Raw genomic sequence first — 25,606 nt, 5'->3', positions numbered from 1 at the left:
TACCTTTCTCCAAACCCACGCATCCCTGCTTAGAGTCTGACATGAAACGAAGAGTGCTCCCCCCCCCCGCCCCCTTCCTCCGCGTTTGCCAGTGTGCTTTCAATGAAAAAGTCGGTGCACAAGGACGGAAGCCAGAGGCGGCTGAAAATAGGTGCATGACTTGTTGAGCATACAAATCATTTCCCCCTTAGTCTCCTAGGGAGGAAAAAAAAATCCCTTACTCTCCCTCCAGCCTGTTCTGCAGTCAGGAGAGGTGGCCGAGGCAGGTCACTGGAGAGGTGCTCTCCGCAGGAAACTTTGCTCACCAAGTGATAGGGCTGGGGCTATTGAGCTCTGCTGGGGCAACCTTGGGCGAGCTTGCGGGGCTCCCCTCCCGGCCAGGGCCCCCTAGAGCCCGGCGGCGCGTCTGTCTCTTTAAATCCCAGCTGCGCGGCTGGGAAACAGCGCCACTCGCCGCCCAGGCCGGCTGCTGCGAGCTCGCGCTTCGGTTGCCGGCTGCGCGCCGCGAGAGCTCGGCTCGGCCCGCGGGCTGCTTGGTGGTGGCGGCGGCGGCGGCGGCGGCGGCGCGGGGCGGGGAGGCGCGGCCCGGCCGAGAGCGAAGAAAGAGCGAGCCGGGCCGGGGAAGAGGCGCCGCGCCCGGTCCCGCGCCCGCTCGGCGGCCGACGACGATGCGCCCGGCTCTTGCTCTGCTCGCGTCCTTCCTAAGACGATTTCCATAGTAACCCGATCAAGTGGCTCAGGACCGCAAACCTGAGGATTTCGTCGGCCCCGCTGGCGTTGACCTCGGCCAGGTAACGCTGCGATCTCCTCCTCTTCGCCTTGCAAAACCGCTGCGCTTCTTGCAAAGTTCCTTTTGTGGAAAATCGCCCATCCCCACGCAGCCTGGGGGATTTGCAACAGCGTGCCGTGCTACCCAGGTGCTTGCCACGGGCACCCTCCCTGGCACTACCCCAGCATCTATTATCACATTATTTAAAAATTATTTTGACTGCTTCTTTCACTCTCCCCCCCTCTTTTTTTTGATTCCCCCATGCTGCTCTCTTCTAGGTTTGCCCCCCCCCCGAGACTAGTGATGGGGGGGGGGTGTCAAGGAGAAGTCTGGGGTGGGGGGCGGCGGTGAGCACGGTCCAGGGAGTGGCGGGCTCAGATGGGCTGGATGCTCCGGGCTACTTAGAGCATCACACATTGCTTGCACTGGCATTGTGGGGAGGGCTGTCAGCACCAGGGAGCCCTAAGTCTACAGACTGAACCCGGAGTCTGTTAGGGAGGGATGCAGGCTTGCGGGTGCTGGAGCACTTGGCTGGGAGGCTGGCTAGCATCCATACATCATAGCTTTGCTTCCTACTCCCCCCGCCCCTCTTTGCGTTTCTCTTTCTTGTTCACCATCATCCGTTTCTTTCTTCTTTTTCTCACTATCCACACCGTTCTCTTCCCTTCTTTTCCTCCCCCCTTCTTCCTCTCTTTCCCTTTTCCCTTTTACAAAAAGGGAGGAATCCTTTGTACCCCCCTGGTTCTGCCAGCATGAGAATAACTGTGAAACCAGCAACGTGGCTACCTTAACCTGGTTGTTTTCAGAACCGTCCTCATCCATCAACATATTTGTTTCCCGAGTCTATTGATCTCCATGGATTGTGCAGAAATGCATTCTAAGCTGGGCGACTGTACATCAGAATCGGACTTCTGCAGCTCTAAGTACCACATGTATTGTAAAGACAGTATGAATTTTTAAATCTAAATAAGCCATGGGTATAAATAAATACATCTTTGAAAAAAAAATCTAGAGATTTATTTTAGTGCAACTTCCCTCTTCTGTTATCCCTGTGCTCTTCACTGACGTTTAATTGTAGGGACCTTGGGAGACACCCCTTTCTAGCTTCTATGGAACGTGCAACTTTTATTGTAATTATCAGCTCCTGAGCCTGATTGAGTTTGTATCGGCCAGGCACTAGAATGGAAAGGTCGCAATTAAGGTTCTGGCACTTGCTTCCTGAAATACAAGCGGGTCCAAGTGGGAAGTAAAGAGGACCTGCAGGCTGGCCTGGCCCTGCCAAAGGATGGGAAAGGATTAGCAACTTCTGTGTGAAATTAAACTTGGACTTTGGTGCTGACCATGTGAAAAATACAATAAAAGTCAGGCCTATTGTTTTTGTCCATTGACAGATAGATAGCTATACGAGGAAGGATTGGTTATTTCAAAAGGAGCCACTGCAGTTGACCCTATCCTGCCTTGTTTGCATTGATGCTTCCTCATAATGCTTTTTAATTTTTGTTTGACATACGAGATGCATGTACCATGAGAAAACAAAGAGTGATTTTTGTGGTGTGTGTGTGTGTGTATGTGTGTGTCTTCTATTTAGTCCAAAAGGGGTTTATTGGATTTTCAACAATTTTCTCAAAAAGGATCTTGTTACAGTTAAGTCTTTCCTGAGATCACAATATTTCCCATGTGGAAATTAGTACCTATCACTTGTTTCCTCCACTTTCCATGATAGGGAGAGTTGATGCAGAGAAGGGCTCAGTTTCAGAGCACATCCAAACCTCCTTTCCTTTGTGTGCACGTTGTCTTTAAATTAAATTATTAATACAGAATGAAGGATCCTGGGGCAGAGAATGGATCAGGAAGAAGAGAAGCCACTGACAGAATGTGAAACAAACCCCGAGGAAGGCAATGCAATTGCCCTGCCACTCTATAGCGTCATCCTTATGTCTAGCCAATTAGCAAGCTTTACATCTTAAATGTGTTTCACATTCTTATTTCTACAAATGTTATTGATTGACCCAGAGGCCGTTTTTAATCCAGCTCAGATGTTTGGATGAACATTTAGAGAATATTTAACAATTCATTTGCCATCGGGGCCCCCAAAGCATGCTCTGAGGGCATTTCTTTAAGCAGTGATTGTATAGAAATGATGCTACGTTTATTATGCCTGCCTTCCAAGTCTGGCCTTTCCTGTGCACATAGGTTTATTCTGACACATGAACAAGATGCTTCCAGTAGGCTAAGTGCAACTTGAATGTGCAATTAAAAAAAAATCACATGTACAAATAAAATGTTTGTTATTCTTGTTCTTAATATCAGAGTTATCGTGCTGTCTGGCCACTTTCATATTTCCTTATGGTGATTCCTATTAAGTGTGTGCATATGAAGGACTTAGCATAAAGGCTTCTAAGTGTCATGTGATTTGAGGTTAAAAGATACTTTCTTTAGTGATGACCACAAATCACTGTAATTTATAGTACACTAATTCTGAATCTACTCACCCCCTACCTGTGATTGTATCTATATAGAGATCATTGGATGAGATACTGGTGATGAGCTATTTGCTTCATAATAGGAAAGTAGAATCTCTCAAGTTTGCCTAACTCAAGTTTCTTTTTTTTATGTAGTGACATTAGTGAGATTTGTGATCTGTTCATTTAATATACCGAGCTATGACAATTGATAATTATGAAGAGTATATTCCACTATGAAATTGCTATAAGATTTTCCTCAAGTTGTTTGAGTGACTCATCCTTGTAACCCATGGCAACAGGAAATGGTTGTGCTAGGTGCAGGCTGAAGTATGGACAGAGTCTTATACTTTCTATGTATTTCAAGGACTTCATGTGAAAAGAATTAGTATCCTGGTTCCTTTGAACAGATGGCTGTTAACATGATGACTATGAGAACACTTCTCAGGCTTGTTTTTAGGGGTTTTTCCTTATTTGCCTGAGTGGTGATGTAAAACTCTTCTGGAAACACAATAAATTTCACTTTTGTTGTAAGAACTTAGAAGTGTGTGGGAGTAATTGCCTTTGTGTGTATGGGTTCACTAGGGCAGGGATATCACCATATCAAACCTGAGAGGAAGTGCAAGTGGCAGAAATTAGAGGTGCCAAGGAATTGGTGGAAGTAGGAGGTGGTAGATCTTTGTATTTCTATTTGACACTGTCTTAAAGAGTTACTTATGCTGTGGCTCTTAGATTCTCAGATGTTACCTAGTATTTTATTTTCCCAGAAGAAAAATGATGGGGGAGAAAGGAGAAGGAGGGAGGGAGGGAGGGAGAGACAGACAAAGACACAGAGAGAGACAAAGACACAGAGAGAGACAGAGACAGAGAGATGGTTTCTAAATAGAAATGCTTCCTTGGACCATTGATGAGTAGATAATCATGATGTACTTTTCCTTCCTTCTAGGAGAAGGTAAATATGTTAAAGTCTGTAGTTCCTGGACAGAAGCAGTAGATACTAGAAAGGAATCACTTTCCATTAGTTACAGAACTGCTTAAGCACAGCAGGTACCACCCTTCTACTTACATGAATATAAGTGGTGATTAAACTTGCTTTAGTTAAAAAGAAGAAAATGTTTAAGAATCTCCCCATATCTTACCCTTCTTTGAAGGAAAATATTCATTTTCCATAATGTAGAGTGGACTTGAGGCAGAAAAAGTCCCTAGTGCTGGCTTTCTGGCCCTCCTTCATCATTATCTTTCTAGCCTAACTACAACATCATCTTAAGTGAATGCCACTGTAGTGCTAACCTTTCTGTAGGTCCATGTCCTCTTCTGTCCTAGATGAGATCTTAGACCAGGCACAGCAGGCATTGCAGTCAAACGGATTCTGATCTTAGAGAGGCATTCAAGTTAGTTATATAGCTCAACGGTCTTATACACAGAAGCTGCAGGCCTTTCAAACTATATGTATTTAGTATTCCTTTACTAAAGTAACTTCACAAGGTCAGAAGACAAACTTGATCTCAGCAAGTGTATAAAAGCTGCTGATTCCTGACTCTGGATCACACGATGTTAGTATAGCAATGCTTGTTGCCAGTCTTTAAAACATCATTTTCATAGAAGTTGTCTTCTCTTCCTCCTCCTCTTCCTCCTCCTCCTCTTCTTCCTCTTTCTCCTCCTCCTCTTCTCCTTCCCCTTCCCCTTCCTCTTCCTCTTCCTCCTCCTCCTCCTCCTCTTCCTCCTCCTCCTCCTCCTCCTTGTCCTCCTCCTCCTCCTCCTCTTCCTCTTCTTCTTCTTCTTCTTCTTCTTCTTCTTCTTCTTCTTCTTCTTCTTCTTCTTCTTCTTCTTCTCCTCCTCCTCCTCCTCCTCCTCCTCTTCCTCCTCCTCTTCCTCTTCCTCCTCCTCTTCCTCCTCCCCCTCCTCTTCTTCTTCTCCTCCTTCTCCTTCTCCTCCTTCTTCCTCTTCCTCTTCCTCTTCCTCTTCCTCTTCCTCCTCCTCCTCCTCCTCCTCCTCCTCCTCTTCCTCCTCCTCCTCTTCTTCTTCTTCTTCTTCTTCTTCTTCTTCTTCTTCTTCTTCTTCTTCTTCTTCTTCTTCTTCTTCTTCTTCCTCTTCTTCCTCCTCCTCTTCTTCTTCTAGTTGAGATAACAGAGACCTAGAGACTCCAGGTCTGGAGGTGTATTGAGAATAAAGTCATTGCTTAGATTGATGGTGATTTTAAGAGGGATAGATATAGCTGGGGATGCTTGAAAAAAATCTATTGTTTGCTCCTTTGACCTTGTATTGTACTGTGTAGAATTCTGGGTTTCATATTAAACTACTGCCTTTTTCTACTTGCCAAGTCATCCCAATCCTCAGCAATTCTGGAGGACTGTTGGTGAGATTGTAAGCAAAATGTTGAGAAACGAAATGATACCTTATATATTCAAATGGTCTCACAGAGTCCTATGCATTAGGAATGTTATTTCTATTAAAAAGAAACATTTGAATTTTGAACATGTTCATATGCCACCTGACTGAGATACAATATGACCTGTGGATGCTTGATTGTATTGCTACATTTTCTGGCAACTTTGTCCAGCAAATTACAAATGTGATTTTTGGAATAGATTTCCATGATCTTCAATGGCAACTCTGCCACTTGCTGTGTAGATCAGTGGTCCTTAACTTCCCTAATGCTGTGACCCTTTGATACAGGGTCTCATATTGTGGTGACACCCAACCCTAACATTATTTTGTTGCTGCTGCAGAACTGTAATTTTGCTACAGTTTTGAATTACAATGTAGATATCTGATATTCAGGATATCTGATATACAATTCATGTGAAAGGACTATGGACAGAATTTTAGATCTTTAAGATGGAAAAACCACAAGGTACTAGGGTTTAGTGAACTGATATTGGAGAACTTGGAAGATGGCAATGCTGAAGGAGGCGCTGAAATTTCACTCCTTTGTGAAATTTGAGCCTGAAGCAAATATTTTTGTCAGGGCTTTTATGTGATAGCTTGAATTAATATATGGTTTCTGTTTAGCTGGGGTTGAAGAAACAGCTGTAGTTACCGGTAGACCAGAACTCCCAAAGTGAAATGTGACAAATGATGCTGTTCAGCGGGGGATGAAAATCAGCATGAGGAAGGAGATAACAGCATAACTGAGGCAAACTTTTATGGGAAGTATTTGCTCAAGAGTCAGCGCACAGAAGCTGACTACAGTGTCTGGTGGAGTCAAAGCTACATCAGAAGGTTGAGGTCAGAGTTGGTAATGTTACTGATTGTGGCGTCACAGAAGCTGCGGTGTTTGAAGAGCTCATGGAGAACATCTGAGGCTTGGTCCTGTGAGAAGCCAGGAGAAGCCTTTGGCAAAGATGTAGCCTCAGTTGCAGTGGAGGACCTAGGATTGGGGAGGGGGATCATGTATAGAAGCCAAGGATTGATACTATGTGCTCAGAGTCACAGTGGAGAAGCCACAGGGCCATTGGTGAAAGTACAGCCTCTGTAGCAGTAGAGATCCCAGCATATTGCAGATGCCAGGACCAATGAGGTAATCATGAGCAGGCGTGGAGGATAGAGCAGGCATGGGAGGATAAGAGCAGGCCTGGAGGATAGAGCAGGTGTGGAGTTGAGCTGGCATGAGTTTGTGAGAGTTAAAGGTGTAACCATGCCATTTGGAGCCCAGATTATCATAAATGAGTCCCATATACTGGACACTGCTGCTGGAATTTGGATTTGCTTTGGTCTGATTGTGCCTGTGTTCTGGTCTAGGAATAAGAAAGTGTTCTAAGAAGTATGTAACTCATTTTTGATTCTACCAGGACCCACAGTTATGAGATTTTGAGGTTTTAAACTGTTTGAATCTTTTAAAGGCAGCAGGACTTTAAAAGTTTTACAGTGTTTTATATAGTGATATTAACATAACATCTTTTGGACAAACAAGAAAGGAAAGGTCATAATTTCATAGTGATGTATTTATGTGTCAACCTGGGTAGGTTTGTGGTCAGGTTGACACAAGCTAGAGTAGCTTGGGAAGAGGGAACCTCAATGCTTCAATTTCCTTTTGCTAGGTTTCTGCTGAGTTCTTGCCCTGACTTCTCTCAACTATAGACTATATTGTGGAAGCAGAAGCCAAAGCAACCATTTCCTCCCCAAGTTGATATGCTTATGGTGTTCATCACAGCAATAGAAAGAACACTGGGATAGTCATTCAAAACTTGAAAGCCTAAATTAGAGTTAGCTATAGTCAAAATGTGTTAGGATAAAAACAAAGCAAGCATAAAACCTGTAGCTTTAGCTATTTACTAGGTTGCCATCCTAAAAAGGCAAACTATAAACTCTGGCTACAGAAGGCTGCTGAACAATTGTTTTGTACATGTAGTCATCCAAAATCCCATTGACAAGAATGTGCTGTTTGAATGAGAATGCCATAATTCATTTTTAAACTCCTTTCCAATATGCAGAACTTTACAGAACAGATAATTTTCTGTGAACATGGGTGGTGTGTCTTATAGGAAAAACAAAGTATTGAATTACTGTATCACTCTGCAGAGTTTTGATGATGGGAAGTTATGAAAAAGCGTAAAAGTAAGAGGAAGATTTACTGGATTCCAATAGGCCTGTCAGTTTCAGAAAATGAGGTGATTTCTTAGGATTCCTCTCAGTATCATGGCTCTATGGTTATCAGTTGATTTTTGTTCTAATTCACTCTGATTTGAAGGCTGCAGCATAGCTAATTTTTAAATTTTGACCTCTCTATTGATAAAATTGATACTAAAATGATAGCAATTATAATAGTAAACATTTAATGGAAAAATCAATCAAATAACACACTCACAATGGTGCATGAAAAACATTCTGAAATTGAGCAAAGGTTATAAGTCTAGGTTAAAAGGTGTGGAATTATTTTGATTCAATAGACACTTAAGCACTTCCTACGGAGCACTGGCGTGTCCTCTAGCGTCTCGATTAATATTGTGTTGTCATATGTAATAACAGTTTAGAGAAATTAAACTATAGTAAACAGTTCTAAACTTCATCAAACATTTATTTCTTCCTTCATTTAGAAGCTCATTTCAAAGTTGTAACAATCAGAGTCCAAATGGCCCCCAGCAAACCCTGCCTGTTGATGCTCATACCCTTGGGATGTCCCCTCCTATGTCCTACAGGAGGTAGCAGATATGCTGATATATGACTAAAACATCACCACACTCACCTTTTGTTGTTGTTGTTGGGTAATTTGCTTTGGAAAAGACCAGTTGCCATTCTGGGAGCATACTCAGTCAGTCCCTGGAGACTGATATGGCAAGACAGGAAAGCCTTCTGCATAGTCAGCACCAGTACGTACCAGACATGTGAAAGGGCCACCTAGACAGTGTGCCTGAAGCCCTAGGTGGTCTGAAGGTGAAGCCAGATTTAGGGCAGAAGCATACTATATCTTCTTTGGTCTCTGAGCCAGAATCACATAGCCCTGTTATTTCTGAAATTGTGGCCCACAGAAGGTATATGAGTTAGAAATGCTTATTTACTGAAATTGGTAAATGTTGGAGTAATTTGTTACATAGCATCCTTAGATAACTTAAACTGCCTGTCTTACTTAGGGTTTCCATTGCTGTGAAGAGACAACATGACCAGGGAACTCTTATAAAGAATGACATTTAATTGGGGCTGGCTTACTGTTTCAGAGGTTCAGTCCTTTATCATCATGATGGGAAGCATGGCAGCGTACAGGCATGTACAGCGTACAGATGGTGCAGGAGAAGGAGCTGAGAGTTTTGTGGTTTGTTCTGAAGGCAGCCAAACACTACCCAGTGTTTAAAAAAAAAATCCAGGAGGAGACTAGGCTTTTCTTTTTAAAAACTGGGCAAAGCTTGAGCATTTAAGACCTCAAAGCTCTGCCTCCATAGTGACATACTTCCTCTAACAAAACCACACCTCCTCCAATAAGGCCATACAACCTAATAGTGCCACTCCCTATGCACCAAGCATTCAAACACACAAGTCTATAGAGGCCAAACTTATTCAAACATGACACTGCCCTCCTGGATACTAATTGTAGACAGGAATTGCTGCTGTTTTGTAGATACAGAAAATGACAGCTTATAGAGTTTTGCTTGACACAGAGTTTCACTTTCCACAGGGAATAACATGCACTATCTATGGCTCCTTTCATTCTGCACAGTCCTAAGAACGAGCCTCTGGCCAACATTATCTACAAGAAGGGCAGGAGACACTGGTTCTCTTTTATTAGTAGATAATCCGGGAATTTAATCCTGAGAATTATTTCAGAACATGCCTGTTAAAAATTCAACTATTTTCAGAATTTTGAAAGAAAATAGAGGTGCAAAGGGGGAAAGAATGATGGTGATTATGTGGTATTATGTATTGTAGTTTATATATATATATGTATATATATATATGCAATATATATGGGCCATATATAATATATATGTAAACTACAATTCATAATACCTACAACACACATACATCTATATGTCTATACATGTATATATATATATGTGTATATATATACATACATACATACATACACATACATGTGTGTGTATATGCCACATCTATTTTCATTGTATACCTGAATGCCTTATGATAAAGATTTTGTCACAGAAGCCTTTCTTTGTGATATTATCTTACTTTATCCTACAGATTTTGATTACTTTAGTCTGACCCAAGTAAATATTATTGCATTTTACTTATTACAACTGCTTTTCACAAATTTATAGTTTGATTTCTGTGTCGAATGCTAAGCTGTCCTTATACATTAACTTAGTTAGGGTTTTGCTGCTGTGAACAGACACCATGACCAAGGCAGCTCTTATAAGGCCAACATTGAATTGGGGCTGGCTTACAGGTTCAGAGGTTCAGTCCATTATCATCAAGGTGAGAGTATGGCAGCACCGAGGCAGGCATGGTGCAGATGGAGCTGAGAGTTCTACAACCTCATCTGAAGGTTGCTAGCAGAATACTGACTTCTAGACGACCAGGACGAGGATCCTAAAGCCCACCTACACAGAGACACGCTTCCTCAACAAGGCCACACCTCCAAACAGTGCTGTCTCTGGGCCAAGCATATTCAAACCACCACACCCAAGGTTCTAGACTGTAATATGTTAAACTATTCTCAGCTATATTTGAAAGCCAATGATAATAAAATGGATATTGCTGTAAGAAGAATAGATTCTTTATAAATGCAAGGTTTTGGCTGTATTCTCATACATGTTAAATGTATGTAATAAAGAATCATAAAAGATTACACTGTCACATTTTACTTCATGAATTTGTTTAATTTCATCTAAAATAATGCTATCCCTGAAAAGGTTTGGAAATGACTGAACTTTAAATATGTGAGTGTTTGGAACACTGGAGACTAGAGGTAAAGGTTTTGCTCCTCTAAATATCTAATGTCTATATTAGGTGATTTTTGTGAATGGATCTGCAGTCATCTTGTGGGCTGGGGCATGCAGTTTCTGTATGTTTGCTATTGTTTGGTAGGGTTGCTAATAGGATCCTTGCCCCTGAGAAAATTTTCAGATCCAAGGTTGCCTTGCTATAAATCAGTGATGATTTTTCACTGACTTGGGCCAATATCTTGCTCTCTGGGAATTCAAACTTGCTTCCTCCTCTTTTCTCTCTTCCCCTCCCCTGCCCTCCCATGCCCTCTTTTCTCCTCCCCTTTCCTCCCATCTTGTGCTTTCTCTATCTTCTTCTCTATGAACATTTGTTCTTTAAATAAGCAGCTCCTGGAAAGTATCAGAGACCTGATAAACAGGCCTTTAGGACCTGTTTTCAGGAATCACAAATTAGTTAGCCCATGGACAAAGTCCATAGTTCTGGATATTTTTATACTTGAGTACACTATGCAGTAAGAAATAGAATTGATGGACACAGGTCCAATATTTATATTCTTGATGTAATACATAAAAATTGAGCTACTCTTTGTTGCCAGAGAAACTGATTTATGGCAGATGTGTCTAAAGCTTGGGTGTCTTAGTGGCTTCCTGATAGGCGTGCTTTCATATATTTACTGTTGAATAATGTGTCCCATCTTGTGTACTTATTTTATGTGCTTGGCACATCTGACATTGAATTAATCTATCCCATTGAAGTAAACATGATGTTTGAACAAAACCAAAGTTGGTAGATGTATATTAACTGCCTTTGACACTCTCAGGAGAATACAGGACTACAGAAAGGAACAAAACTAGGTCCTTCCTTGCCCTTGAAGTTGGATCGTATTTTAATTTTTAATGTAAAAAGTTTTATATTTATTTTTGGAGTGTTTAGTTGCTTATTTATAGTGAGACATTACAATTTATTATGGCCAGGCTGTGCTCAACACAGGACTGGGTGGGATTATGTTACCATAATTGAGAGTCGTTCTGAGTTCTGCCCTGTTAATGCATGCTAATGTTCCTGTGCAGGTCTCTTATACACGGCCTCACTAACCACAAAGGCTTTCCTGCCTCCAGCAGATAAACTCTCAATGTCACAGGAACATGCATTAGAAACTATGCCATTACTTACAGCTTTTTCTTTTTTCTCTTTTGCCAACTACTATCTGTTCAGTACAGTCCCCATAGAGCATGATTCTATTGTATCTAGGATTTAACTTTTTGGAGTGGAAAGACATTTCATAAGTTTTAGGTAGGTTTTTCTGGTATTGGTGTTTGCTAAGTGTGTGTGGAAAGAACATATCATAAAGACACAGTCAATGGATGTGTTAGATAGAAGAAAACCCCCTTTCTGGGCTCCACATCACTTTCTCCAGGATGGAGAATGTCATCCTTATAACATGAAATCTATGCATGTGTGATTAATGTGTAAGGAATTGGAGACTTTAACCTGGAATACTTGGCTGGGTCCAGTTTGGTCACACAAATCCTTCAAACAGTTTGGGTATTATTCCCAGTGAGGGTTTGAGGAAGAAGGGCGGTAATGGAGACAGGGTGAGAAGAGGTAGCCAGGCAGCCTCTGTACATGGAAGAAGAGGCCATGGGTGAAGAAGCCCAAGGGTTTCTAGAAGCCACAGCACAGCTGGGGAGTGGATTCTTACCCTGATATATCAATGAGAGAATCAGTTCTGCTGATGAGCTGAATTTAGTTTAGTAAGACTGTTGGGCCTCTGACCTCTGGCACTGGAAGGTCATGCATTGGCATCTTCCACCACTAAGATTATAATAATTTATTATCAAAACAACAGAAAGTGAATACAGTAGAATTCAGGCCATGGTTTTATGCTTGTTTCAGGTCAGGTTATAAAAACCCTTTGGAATTTCAAAGTTTCTGGATATGAATTACATTTGGGGATTGTAGGCCTGTACAGAGGATTGTTTTTTTCCTCCCCAGGACAGAGTCTCTAATCTTGTCTAGAATTGAGATATAGTTCATTTTATCCTTGGCCTTGTGATCCTCCTGCCTTAGGCTCCCAGGTGCTGGACCACAGGCATGTGCCATCATCCTCACACTTGGTATTTTTAACAGTGATCGTACTGTGTTTTGATTTTTCACTTGTGCTTGAAAGAGTTCTTGAGAAGAAAGCCTTTTTTGGTTAAATATGTTGAGATGTTTTTATATTTATATTTTGTTGTTGTTGCCTTAGTTATTATGTATCTGGTATATGTGTGTGTGTGTACATGTATGTGAGACAGGTGCACAAGTGCATGTGAAGGCCACAGGACATCCCTGAGTACTATTATTTAGGTACCATCCATGTTGTTTTATGAGTCTCTCATTGGCCTGGAGCTTGCCCATTAAATTAGAGCCAGTCAGCCTGAGGAATCTACGTGCCTCTCTCTCTCTCTCCCCCAGTGCTGCAATTACAAAGAATGCATCTAACTGTCTGACTTTTTTTTCTTCAATGTGGAGTTTGGAGATTCAACTCAGGTTTTGTACTTGCCAGGTAAGCACTTTCCTGATGGAGTCCTCTCCCCGTACATGATATTATGGATTTTACACTTGCCTGTGAGTCCACTTGGCTTACTGTCAGATTTGGTATTGTAAATCAATTTGGGGGTGTATATATCCTGGTTCTATATTCTGGGTCTCCACGGGGAGTGTGGTTGCAAGGGTGTAAGAATCTGTAATGAACCCCTGGTCATTGAAGGACCTTGGGCTCACTTGTGTTTCTCAGCATCCACCATTTCTGTAAATGGAGATTGTATTATCCTTTTTTTTCTCTTTATTTCCATGTGGCAGATTCCATCATGGAGCCTCCACATGGGAATCAGCAGAGAAAACACATCACAAGTTACAAAGTATGTTTTAACATAGGGACAGGAGTCATATTGAAAGGTAGTATTTGTTGTTGTGCCCATGTGTGTGTGTATGATATTTATTATATATTACTATTATTGAGAAACAGTTGTAGTTGTCTGAATTCATATTCTAGGGAATGTTTTCAATGAACTCAATGGAAATGGTGATGCTATTTCTTATTCTAACGAGAGCTCTAACTTCATGCATACACCTTGTGCTGCCCTTGGTTGGTGAGGGAATCCTCAGGAACATCAATTGTCTTATTGATTCTTTTGATGTCTAAGTGCAAGGAGAATGTGGATTAGTTTGCCTAGCAACTGTGTATATGTTATTGGTTGTATCATTTTCTTTCTTCCATTTGGTAGAGATTGATAAAGGGTTTTTGGCTGTGATTTAAAATCAAGTGTTTTTATCCATCAGGCAAAGTCCCTGTCCTCTTTGTCCTTTACTTATGTATTTCTTTTCCTCTAACATAAACTTTACACATTTAAAGTATTCCATTTTGATAAAAGCCCCTGGAAGTAAAATGTAACCTCAAAACTTATTCTAAAAATGTAGTATCTATGTAATAAATAACAAGAGAGCTACTGATGCCAAATTTTAAAGAATATTTTTATCTAGATGATGGATCCAAATGAAAACTCTCTAATACGGAATTCTGGAGAGAAATTTTTTTAACTGAAATGCAGCTTGGGATTTCTATAATACATGATCATAGATTGTTTTCATTATTTGTTAACCCTGGTGAATTTTAGTTTTTACACACACACACACACACATACACAAACACACAAACACACGTATATACATACATACACGTACTTGTAAAGGTGCTGCAGAATCTAGAGTGCTTTATTCTCCATTCTGCAATGCACTAGACACTGGCTGAGTTTCTGGGGTTGAATGGAGGAAAAAGAATGTAGTCTTATCCTTATTGATTTGGTGCCTACCTGGTAAAATAAGATGTGCAAAAATGGTGAGTTCTGGAGGTTTTAGGGTCACCCATAGGGAGGACAAGTTAAAAAGAGAAAGGTCTAAGGGGAAAATGCAGGATGCCTGCTGTAGGGAGTGGCTTTGACCTAGAAAGGGTGGCGTTTGGATATGCACTGGCAGAAGGGAGCATATAGCAATGGCAAGGAGGTAGCTATACTTTCAAGCAAGATTCAATATGTTCCTTGACATATAGGCCTGTAGGGATTCAGCTGTCCCTTAGATCTGGCCATCTTTCCCATGCATTCCAGTTTAATGGAGCTAATTGTGTCCTGCATGGGTCAAGGTCTTCTCTACTTTGGCTCTGTGATGATAGGTACGGTTCCAAAGAAAGCTGTGCAGTATCAACTCTGTTGATTTTGTTTTTCATTTTGACACATAGGCATTTGTTAATCGCACCTTCCTAGTTTAGTCTCATCAACCACAAAGCTCCAGAATAGTAGCAGAGCATGTATGTAGAGGATGCTTTTGGCGGTATTCCACTCATTTATACATCCTAGTGTTCCTGAAGCATGCCGACTCTGCTCAGTGCCTGAGGGAAGACAAAGTGTTGCTCTTAAGGGGCTCAGTGCTGATGGGACTGATAATTTTCTTTTGCTCCTAAGTTTTTAGATATGAAACTTTCGCCATTCTACCAAGTGTGTTAAGGAGGTGTATATAAAGCAGAGGTGGGAGTGCTAATTCTGTTGGTGGCTATGTGTCAAGGAAGGAGGCCCAGAGAGATGCTAGCACTGAGTCATGAAGGATGAGTGGGAACCTGCCAGATGGCCACAGTAGTGGGGAGTGTTTCAGCATGTGCCTCTGCAAGTGCACAAAGACATAAGGCGATGTGAAAAGTTTGGAGACACTTAGTCCTCAGGAGGAAAAAAAATTGTAGAAAGTGTAGACTGGCTACACTCTAGATCAAAGAATCCATACTTTATTCTGTAGAAAGCTGTCAACATTGAAGACAGTTAAACATTGCATACACACATACACACACATATGCATTAACATTTATATATATATATATGTATATGATACTTCTTGAGTGCAAAGTGAAGACTGAAGACTCTTCCATCATAATATACAAATTATTCAATGAAGGAACAGTCCAATGTTCTGGCTGAGTCCTGAGTTCACAATATGACCTATGTTGCACATGGTAGGAATATGACTTTTTCTCTTTATATTTTTGTTCTTCCATCTGCAAAGTGGGGTGATAGCATTGGCTGTCTTACAATTGGTGTAAAGGTCATATGGGCTCTTATTGCTAAGGAACTCATCTATTAAAGGTAATACACAATAATTTCATACATTATTATATATGCTAATTTCATTAAGAATAGCAACTATATGTGTAGGAAGAAGTTGGTTTATATAGGAACTGTCCTTTAAAAGGCCGTTTCAGCTTGCATCATTTTAAACTCATAAGAAAGATGATTTCTAAATATATATGGAAATATTTTTTGTTGTAGTCTTTAAACATTCTGTGTATGTGTGTCTGCATTGAGGTCTGTGCACTTGGATGCAGATACCCACATAGGCCAGAATAAAATAACAAATACCTTGGAGCTGGAGTTGGAACAGGCAACAGTTGAGAGTAGCCCAACATGGCAGTTGGAGACCAAATTCAGCTCTTCTGGAAGGGTAATACTTAACCACTTAACTGCTAAGCCATCTTTCCAGGCCTGCATTTCTGTAAGTCTAAAACTATCTTGTAACTATCTGTAGAAGAATAATTAGAAAGTTAGTAGACATAGGAAAATAAAATCAGGGCAGAAGAAAAACACAATATGGGAGCCTGACTTAGGGTAGCTGTATTTGAGAAACAATATTAAAACCCTGCCCTCTCCTTTGTATACTTTTGTATGTCAATATGAGCAAAATTGTCAAAAGGTGATCTACAAAGAGTATATGTGATATTTTTAACTTCCACTACTATGACCCATTTGGTGTCCAGGGTGGTGTCAGCTGAAGTCTGAGACATTCAAATAGTGTACAGATGCACTCTGTTCAGATGGCCTTTAGGGATGAATAATTACCAGTGAGGTTGTGGGTAGCCATAAAACTGTGTGCTTGACTTGTTATTTGAAAGTTCCTCACATCCGATTTAAGGCAGCCACTTGAATTTGTATTCAACCATAGCAAAACATTCAGGACTCAGTGGGACACAGAGCAGTGGATTTCACTGGTTAAAATATATGTATTAATGAGTGAATGTGAAGTATTTTATAATAAAAAACACTGTGTACATTCCAAAATTGTGATAATCCTTATATACCAAGTATATTATAGATACTACAAGGTGAAGAATGTTTAAGAGGCTTCATTTTGGTAAAAATAACATGGTGTGTGTGTGTGTTTGTATGTGTGTGCATGTGTGTATGTGTATGTGTGTGTGTTTGTGTGTGTTTGTGTGTATATGTGTATGTGTGTGTGTTTGTGTGTGTGTGTGTATGTGTGTGCATGTGTTTGTGTGTTTGTGTGTGTATGTGTGTGTGTGTGTGTGTGTGTGTGTGTGTGTGTGTGTGTGTGCCCATGGTCACGGAGGCCAAAGTGGAACTTGGTGAGTGTTCCTCAGGTGCCATTTACCTTTTAATTTTGGTTGGATCTTTGATTGGCATGGAATTTATCAAGTAGACCAGAATGCCCCAGGAATTGTTGCCTGTCTTTCCTTCCAGCAGTTAGATGGAGATTACAAATGTGTACCACCATGCTTTTTACTTTTTTAAATGGGTTGTGGTGATGTAAATCAGGTCCTTGTGCTTGCATAAAGAGGACCATACTGATGCAGTAATCTCTACAGCCCCATCTAATGTCTGTAAAGTGAGCAGTTTGATACTTCACAGGGCTCTATAGTTTTTGTTAATAAATCATTGTTTTCTTTGTAGCTTTAAAAACACTGGGAATTTCTTTTTTCTTACCAAGAAAAATGTCTTTTTTTCTTACCATTTTTATGAGAATGACTATCATAATTTTTTGGTGGGAGACAGGTTTTAATGTTACTGACTTTCCAATTAATATTGCAACATTCTACAATTAATATTGTAATATTCTACTTTGATGAATCCAAGCCACGAGGCTTCTAATTGTTTGTGGCTTCTCATATGATCTTTCAAATGTGGCTACAAAGGAGAAGTCGCACCCTAGCCCTTTTGATCTTTTGATGAATTACCTTGAAAACCGAATGAGAGGAGGAATTGTTATTCTTGTAGTCATGTGACTTGCAGGTACCCAAGGACTGCTAAGTAGAGTGAAGTTTTAATGATGAGTTGTTGCTGTTAATGAAAAGGTAGTGGGTGGTAAATTACACATTCAAGTCCTTAAAAATTAACCTCTTCAAATGTTATTAGTTTCATTTTTTCCTTAGAGTTACAGTTTAATTTTTTGATAAAGCAGTTTATTGCCCTCTAGAAGGTATTTAAATCTGAAAACAACTCTGTGTGAGTGTGTGTGTGTGTTGTATACACAGAAGTTACAATTTACCAGTGACCACCTGGTGGTGGCTTCTTTCATTTACATTCTGAGCTTCCTCTTAGGGGTGTTGTTAGGTGCCTGTGTTTGAAGACTAGCTGGGCCTGAGGATTCCGTGAATTAGAAGGATGATCTTGTAAACAGGAAAGGGTTCCTTTATGTGTCTTCTCTGCTTTCATTGTAATAGAATTTTTTTATGCCATATGCCTGATGTTCTGACCTCGTTCTTTCTCTCTCTCTTCCTTGTTGGAGCAAAAGAATACATTGAAATTCATTGTCTATATAGCAGACAGTATATTGGCTGAGTTCTAATTCTTAAAACATGCGGTGTTACATTTTTTCCCTACTGCCATTCTCCGCACAGTAATAAGCCTGCTTACCCTCTAGTCTCCAAACAGGCTGTGTCTTGGCTTAGAACACTATGTAGGCAAATGACTTTAAGGTCAGAATTCTAGTTATGCAGCTTATTGCTTGTATGTGCAGCTACCTAGTGAAAAGGGTTATGCAGACACTGAAGCTTTGTTCAATTGAGAGAGGATAAGATGGGGGAAGGTAGGATTAAGTTTGTCTTTCTTCCTTCCTTCCTTCCTTCCTTCCTTCCTTTCTTTCTTTCTTTCTTTCTTTCTTTCTTTCTTTCTTTCTTTCTTTCTTTCTTTTTTGTTTTTTTAAATTTTTAGTTTTTGATTGAATATTTTCTTTATTTACATTCCAAATGTTTTTTCCTTTCCAGATCTACTCTTTGGAACCCCCTGTCCCATCCCTACTTCCCCCTGCCTCTATGAGGGTGCTCCCCCACCTACCTACTCCCATCCTCCCACCTTGGCATTCCCCTATCGAATACCCTCAGGCCCAAGGGCCTCTCCTTCCCTGATGTCTAACAAGGCCGTCCTCTGCCACATATGTGGCCAGTACCATGGGTCCCTCCAAGTGTATTTTTTGGTTAGTGGTCCAGTCCCTGGGAGCTCTGGGGGATCTGGCCTGTTGACACTGTTGCTCCCTCCATGGGGCTGTAAACCCCTCAGCTCCTTCAGTCCCTTCTCCAACTCCTCCATCGGGAACCCGTGAGCTTGTCTTTCTAGAGGAAACAGACCACTGGTATATGATAGGAAGAGGATTTGGGAGCCTCTAAATCATTGGTTCCCAACCCATGGGTTGTGAGCCCTATACGGTTGAACGGCCCTTTCACAGGGTTTGCATATCAGATATCCTGCACATCAGTGATTTACATTATAATTCATAACTATCAAAATTACAAAATAGCAATGAAAATTATTTTATGATTGGGGGTTACCACAACACAAGGAACTGTATTAAAGGGTCATAGTATTAGGGAGGTTAAGAACCATTAATCTAGATATTGGAATAGAGGGAAAAGATTGGGAGTTTAGTGATAATTGATTGGCTTTATGTATAAGGAGGTAAAATTACATGATATTCTATCTGCCTGCCGTTTTAAAGATTAATCTGACTTTTAAACCAAACCCATTCACTATCTGTTCTACGTGTTTCTTTGTTTTTCCTTCACAAGAGCCCAACTGAATCAAGTTGCTGTGATAGACAGCTGGGACCATGGGGGGTAAATTGAAATAGCCTACAGGCAAGATCAGACCATCTCTAAGTGCTAATAAAGGAATCTGCTTGGCCTAAGGAGTGAAAGTGCTCAAATTGTATTCCATAAACTCGAGCTAAAAACAATCCAAAGGGGCATTTAATATACAAGAGATATGTCAAACCATTTCCAGTTTCTACAAATTGGTTTAGGAAAAATCAGTAGTTGAACTATAAAAGAATACTGTCCTCAGGGTCATTTAATGCTAATAAGGGATCCTTTCTTGTTATCAGTTGTATTTATATCTTCCCTTTGATATTTCCCAGAGTCCGTTAGCATCCGAGAGATTCAGATTCGAAAGCTATATACAACATGCTCTTGTTGTCAGGCCACAGGTAACTAAAGTGGGGCTGTGAGGATAGGTCAATGGTTGAACTTCATGAAGGTAATTACTGATAATGGGGAATTTGAACCCAGAAGCACTGATTTCTAGATTTTGGAACTGCTTACTCATGATTAAGAAATTCATTGTTGATCAAGAAAGGTTAGCATGGCTTGTATAGTCTGTTACTGCTGGGCATTCCCTTGTCTGTACAGTATTGGGAGGCACAGCATGCATTTTAAAATTAGTGATAGTTCTTTGGGGTTGGGAAAGGAGACAATGATTCACTTGTTTCTTTTAGTGAGTACTGAATGCAAAGAAAGCACCTTCCCATCACCACCAGATGGACTGGACAGTCTCATCTTTAGAACAGGGTTCTATTCGCAAAAGTGACAGCGAATTCTAGTTACCAGAGACAACGTTTCTATATACCACAAAGGGACAAAGCACAATTTGTTTTCTTATTATTACTAGAATTGAGCATTGTGAATAATTAACGCATTTTCCTTAGAAACTGATGACTTAAAGTAGTGTCCTTGTGTGTGGTTTTCTTTTCAGGTCTCAAAGTGAGCTAATAAAGCTGAATGTATTATTCTAGGTATTAGTATTGTACAAATAGTCGTTTCTTCTCTCCTTGAATAAAGATATTATTCCAAGTACAGCCATTGTAAATCAAAGGGTTTGAATGAATGTGTCCTTCAATCAATGCAAGCTCATTTGGTTAGAGTTCAATCATAAACCACTTTTAATCAGTTAATTATAGAGGCAAGGTAGATTTTTCTGCTGCCTGAATGATGAGGGAGGAATAATTCTGTAAGTGCATGTCCTCAGTGGTCCCCCTCTCTAGCACAATAGTCCCCGGAGGAAGGCATGCTAGTAAGGTCTATGCTGTTCATGCAGGGAGTGGCTTCTGCCTTCAGTCCTACACCTTGTTTAGAGCTTGTGTTCAGGGCATACACAGCTTGGCATTGTTTTTCCTTTTGGAATAGTTTCTCATTGCTGTAGAGAGAGTATGAAGACATTTGAATGTGTTGAGGAAAGAAAATTAGTTCAGCATTGCACCCCTATGTCCCTGTCAATAAATCCAGTAATCACCATATTTCCCTTATTATATTAACCCATTCTCTCCATTTTCCAGGTGCTTTGAGCTTAGAGAAGACCAGAAGTAATCTCTTCTTCAACATTAATGGTGCCATCATCAGTTTCCTATAGGGACAGTTTCACAGACTTCTGAGGTGGGGCACTGCTAGGTTTCCTGTGGTCCTTCTCTAATGCCATAGACTAGATGGGCTTTAGAAGTTTCTACAAGATTGTCTTAGTAACTCTTCTGTTGCTGTGAAGAGACATCATGACCAAGGCAACTCTTTTTTTTTTTTTGTTAGATGTTTTCTTTCTGAGGTCTTGCTTACAGTTTCAGACTGTTAGTCCTTACTATCATGACAAAGAAATGTGGCTGAATAAAGGCAGGAGTGGTTGATGCTGGAAAAGTAGCTGAAAGCTTTATTGATTGATTGATTGATTGATTGTGTGTGTGTGTGTGTGTGTGTGTGAGAGAGAGAGAGAGAGAGAGAGAGAGAGAGAGAGAGAGAGAGAGAGAGAGAGAGAGAGAGATTGAGATTGGCTGGGCCTTGCATCATGGACTTTTGAAACATCAAAGTTGACTCCCAAGGACATTCCTCCTCCAACAAGGTCTTGTTTCCATCCCAGGTTATCAACTGACAACCAAGCATTCAAACTCATGAGCCTGTGGGGACTAATTTTACTTAAACCACCATAAGGATATTTTGTCAGACACACAGACTCATGCATGTGCATATGAATGTATGTGTGTGTATATATTATATATATATATAATATACATATATATAATATACATACACATATATATACACTATACATATATATATAATATATATACACACACATACATACACACACATATATATATAATATATATATTATACATATATCATGTGTAATTTGTTGAGGCTCAGGCCTCAGGAGGGTATCTCTCTCTCTCTCTCTCTCTCTCTCTCTCTCTCTCTCTCTCTCTCTCTCATGTGTGATTTGTTGAGGCTAAGGCCTCAGAAGGGCCAGTTATTGTATTGTTGGTGCTCTTACAAGCAGGGTAGTATTGGAGCTAAGACAGGAATGCAGATAATTTTTTTTCACAGGCTTTAGCATTAAGCTAACAAATTCAACAGTCATGTTACCAAGGTGAGACAATCTTTCCATCTTCCTTTTTATGATGCAGCCTGAGTTGCAAAGGGAATCATATCTCAGTTAGGCATTTATTACATTGAACACATACAATGAGTATTTCTTAACCTTACAAGAGTTGAGCTTACCATTTTGGTCTGGAAGGTAGGCTACAGTTCTCCCTAGCACGTTTTTAAATCACATAGTGTCTTGTTCTACTTTAATTTGTCTTCTGCCATTTGTAAATTTTTATGTGTACATTAGAAATGTAGCAAAGGTTGATATGCTTTTCTTGTGTTGACGCTAGCATACAGTTATGAACTGGAAAGTATACAGTACTTATAGTATACTGATAAAGGGCTTTGTATAGTAATTCTTTTCTCTCTGCATTTGGATCTTCTCTGCAGAGTGCTTGATAGGTGTCAGAATGCTGTTGTATTGACTTTTCCTGGGGAGATGCTTATAAACACAAATTCACCCCAGACACGTTACCAATGCTAACTCAAAGAAATGATTTCATGAAAATCTGCCTTAGTGAACCAATTGGGGTTAATTGAAGTTACTCACAAGAGTACAGGCAGCTTATGGGTGGTGTTATCCATTGAAGAGGAATCCATACCCAGAAATGGTTATCTGATTATGTGTTCTTGGGAGAAGAGAGGTCTCATTTATCTGTTGAATCTCCCCCTGAGCTATATCAGTCCACCCAGGAGCCTATTGTGCAGGGTTGCACGAATTCTTCATGAGTCATGCCTGTACCTTCCCTGCCTGTAAGGATACTCCTGAACCCCCTTTATAGATAAACTTAGCTGATCTGGATTTAGGAGGGCAGTGGCCATTTAGTGCACAGAGGACAATAATCTATACCATGTGTCTGCTCTACTAAGGTTTTGGCTGGGTCAGCATTTGTGTGGTTATGCCTTGTCTCCTCCTGAATGAGATCTATCTTAACACTGTCTAGCAACCCCCAAATGTAGCCAACAAGAAAATCTGTTGAGACATTAATAGGCAGAATGGAACTTGGCTCCTAGTTCTCCCAGCTTTGGCATGGGACATCTTTAATGGGGTACAGATGATGTCATTTTTAGGGCTGTCATGCCAGGTCAGGAGTGTCTGTCGTAAGGAGTTGTCTTGCAATACTTTATTCCCCAAAATGGAAGGTGGTGGCCAAAACATGCCCAAAGTTCCTCAGGTTACCTAGAGGGGAGGGGGAAGGCTTGGATTGCTTTTCTCACATTTTATGCTAAAAATGATAACAAAGTTTATATTGAATTTCACATTTTCAAGTGGCTGCATATGTTACTGAAGGATAAAACTGAATCTGGAAATTCCTGTATTCTTTGAATTACCTGTGGATAACCATTAGAATTTTTCATTTTAGTTTAAGAGTTGTAATTCAGTGGAGAAAGAACAAAGATAGTTTCATGTTTCAATGGATCCCACGGACAAGCTCCATTCTGCTTCATTAATATCTAAGGTGAAGAATCAGGTTTATAACAAAAGGGGAAATATCTAAAGATTGTTTTTAACCCCAAAGTGCTATTAAGTGTTGATGGAATTCTTCCAGCTGTGGGTGAAACAAATAAAAACCAAACCAAGGAAATGAGTATAACATGTACTATCTCATAAGAGAAAAATGTTGTATGATAGGAAGTATCTTGGGAAACCTTCCTAGCACAGGCTGGACTGCATATGAACACGGGACCATGGGCAGTGAGTGGTAAGGCATCTAGGTTGGGTGATTATAGAATGTATTTCCCCTGTGGATATGCTTCTGTATATAACAAGAGGTCTCCAGACACAAGCTGTCCTAGACATGAGCATCATTTGATCATTAGGAGAAGTGAAATGGTTATTCTAACAGTTTTCATGTAACCTTTCTTCAGTAAGCCCCACATGTAAAAAAGTAGAAATTCCATTTGAAGCGCGGATTGGGCAGGATTCATGTTTCTGATCATCCAGTGTATACACGACTCAGGGATGCTGGCTTAATAAAATCTGGGGCAAGGTTTGAAAATGCTGATTTTCTGAGTCTCTTCACCCCTCTGCGACCCTCCAATCAGATCTCATCCCAAATCTCCATGTCTAGAAAGTTGCAAATCCCAGCAGAAGGAAAGGGATGGAGTCAGACAGAGCTGGGCATCCTCTGGGGCTTGATATTGTGTCATTCCTTCTTAACTTAAACCTTACAGTCTAAGGATGAGCTTGAGATGTAAGCTATTTTCCGTTTTTTCCTTTCCCATGACTCCTGTTCAAAACCCTCGAAGCTGAAGAATTTTCATTTAGGTGTGACACATAGACACGGTCTTTACAAGAAATTCTCTAGGTCAAAATTCTTGTGTACCACCATAGCGAAGGGCTCTTTCCCAGCTCTGCATACTCACCAGGACAGACACCAATAAGGTAATTTTCAGAACTGCTGAGTGTGTGCACAGGAACTCACAGCTGACTTGCCTCTCCAGTTCCCAGTGTGACAACGAGTGGACCTATCTTAGGTTTCTCCCCTGTAATTTTTCATTTATTTATTGTTTTTTTTTTAGATTAATAAGTATGTGGACACACAGGATTTGTTTGGTATAGCACATGTTTGACAAAAGACACTGTTAGGGAACTTTCTTCTTCCTGCTTGTTGAAGCCTGCTCTCTCCTTTTTCTGCCACATCACACACTCCAAGGTAGCTAGCTTTGAGCTTCCAGTTGACTCCCCTGTCTCTACCTCCTGTTGTTGGGATTACAGTACAAGACACCTCATTCAGCTTTTTTTTTTTTAAACCTGTGCTCCAGGGATTAAACTCAGGCTGTCAAGCTTGTGGTGAAACACTTTAATCTGCTTATGGTACTTTTCTGTATTCTTAACCATTCCTACTCATAATTGAAGGAGTCTTATCCATCTTTTTGCACATGATTAGGGATGTTGTTTCTAATATCACTCTCCCCACGGTTTCTTTTCTTTCTTTTTTTTTATTATTTGATTCTCTTTAATTTTTTTAATTTTTATTAGATATTTTCTTTATCTACATGTAAATTTCTCCTTTCCCAGTTTCCCCTCCAAAAAACAAAGAAACAAACAAAAACAACAAAAACAAACCCCTGTTGCCTCCCCCCTCCCCATGCCTGCCACCCCACCCTCTCCCACTTATTGGCCCTGGCATTTCCCTACACTGGGGCACAGAACCTTCACAGGGCCAAGGTCCTCTCCTCCTATTGATGATCGAATTTGCAATCCTCTACTATACACATGCTGCCAGAACAATCAGACCCCTCCATGTGCAGTCCTTGGTTGGTGGTTGAGACCCTGGGAGCTCTGAGGCTGCTAGTTAGTTCATATTGTTGTTTGTCCTAAGGGGCTGAAAACCCCTCAGGTCCATTGGTCCTTTCTCTAACTCTTTCACTGGGGACCCTGTACTCAGTTCAATAGATGTCTTTGAGCCTCTACATCTGTATTAGTCAGGTACTATCAGAGTCTCTCAGGAGATAGCTATATTTAGATTGGCTTGCCCTTCCTTCAGTCTCTGCTCCATAGTTAATCTCTGCAACTCCTTTCATGGGTATTTGGTT

At 40.6% G+C, this 25,606-nt stretch overlaps 1 protein-coding gene across 2 annotated transcripts in view; it reads left to right on the top strand.

Annotated features, from left to right (window-relative positions):
• Positions 1 to 691: 691 nt before the first annotated feature.
• The window catches only part of Nav3 (neuron navigator 3), a 747,532-nt gene continuing 722,617 nt past the window's right edge, over positions 692 to 25,606 (top strand). Inside the window, exon 1 of one of the 2 annotated variants that reach the window (XM_031349803.1) lies at positions 692 to 791. The gene's annotated coding sequence lies outside the window, so the exon portion shown is untranslated. The remainder of the gene's footprint in view (positions 792 to 25,606) is intronic. The other variant, XM_031349804.1, reaches the window with a different exon arrangement.

This window comes from Mastomys coucha, unplaced genomic scaffold (genome assembly GCF_008632895.1).
Source record: "Mastomys coucha isolate ucsf_1 unplaced genomic scaffold, UCSF_Mcou_1 pScaffold4, whole genome shotgun sequence".
Taxonomy (NCBI): Eukaryota; Metazoa; Chordata; class Mammalia; order Rodentia; family Muridae; genus Mastomys; species Mastomys coucha.
The sequence above is the reverse complement of the archived record's forward strand: the minus strand, read 5'-3'. Positions and strand labels throughout refer to the sequence as shown.